The following is a 1,703-nucleotide window of genomic DNA, read 5'->3' on the forward strand; positions in this document are numbered from 1 at the left end:
TGGAGAGAATAAAAAAAAAAGAGCCGGGTGTGGTGGTACACGCCTTTAATCCCAGCACTCGGGAGGCAGAGGCAGGCGGATTTCTGAGTTCAAGGCCAGCCGGGTCTACAGAGTAAGTTCCAGGACAGCCAGGGCTATACAGAGAAACCCTGTCTTGAAAAACCAAATAAATAAATAGATAGATAAATAAATAATTAATTAAATAATTAAAAAATGTAGTGTTAAGTTCTAGTGCTTTTGAAAGCTGTTATTACAAAATGATTAGGATAATTAGGAAATGCAAATTAGCTGTCAGGCAATCAAACTCATGGCCCTGCTAGATACTAGTTTAGTTAATTACAAAAATATCTTTCCTAGATTGAACAGATAGTAAACAGCTAGAAACAATTCAGATATACTATAGATAGATAGATGGTCTTCAAAAACCTTAGAGATCCACGGAATATGACATTTAAAGATATTTTATTAAATTAAAGCCTTTTTTGACAATGAGGCAGGTCAGCTCCTGGCAGCACCCCATTCCATTTCAAAGAAGATGGTGAGCATCAATGACCTCCATGTGGAGTTGCTAGCCACTGTGAGAAGCCAATTGTGACAAGCTAGCCACTGGGCAAAGAAAAAGCCCATGCTTCGACTGGAGACAGACCGCTGTCCAAAGTAGACAGACAAGACACAGGGAAGTCGGCCGCTGAACTTTGCAAAGACAAGATAGGCAGTCCTTCATAATTCCTGCTTCACAAAAATGTCTGTCAGTTATTCTAGACCAGAAGGCCAAAGATGATGCCCCAGCGATAGAGATTTGGAGAACTGTCCAGGCAGCCGACTAACCCTGTCACATCTACCGCTTTGGGAGCGGCTTGCCGCACTTCCTGTTTACTCAGCATTTGTCCTTCTCAGGTCTCTGTGGGGTTGGAAACTAGAGAGTTACCATCTCCCAGACAAGTTTAAATTGTTTCAGATTTAGGAAAATGTTTTAAGGGCTGTGTAAGTTATGCTAAAGAATGATTTAGATACAGAACTTTAAACTCACCAAGATTCGATAGAATATTTTATCCAAAGTTGCCAATTAAGAAGAGCCTTTTATTGGACTGAAAAGGGGTAAATACAGGCATAAAGACTGCATAAAGATTCTTGTATTATTCAAATGCTTATTTCTGTGCTCCCATATCTGTTTGCATTTCTTATTCTAAGGATCTCATGTCTCAATGTTGTATAAACATTGCTCCCAAATAAAGCTAGCTGATCAGCCAATGGCAGAGCAAGGGAGGGAGAAGAGGAGGGGGAGAGAGGGAGGGAGAGGGAAACAGAGAAACAGAGAGAGGAAGTGGGGATTTGCCACGGGGAGAGAGTCCAGGAGACACCATGAGAAAACACCTGGAGCCCAGATCAGCACTGAAGCGCAAGTATTACTGTGATTATGGTTAGGAGGCAGCCAGATTAGCGTAGAGAATTAGAGCAATACTGCTCTATTGTCGTTCCCTTAAAGCTTATTAAATAAATATAGTAGTCCAATCTCAATTATCTGGGAGCTAGCTGGGCTAAGAGGAAACAATTATTAAGCAGCCACTAACAGGAAGTAGCATCTGTCCCAGAGGGAGCAGTTTCCACCCTACTGCTGTGGGACTCAGCTACCAAGGGGCAGCCTTGGCTACAATGGCCTGCACAGAGGCTTCTCCTACTGCTGTGGGACTCAGCTACCAAGG

The sequence above is a fragment of the Mus pahari genome, chromosome 3, assembly GCF_900095145.1.
Source record: "Mus pahari chromosome 3, PAHARI_EIJ_v1.1, whole genome shotgun sequence".
NCBI classification, from domain to species: Eukaryota; Metazoa; Chordata; class Mammalia; order Rodentia; family Muridae; genus Mus; species Mus pahari.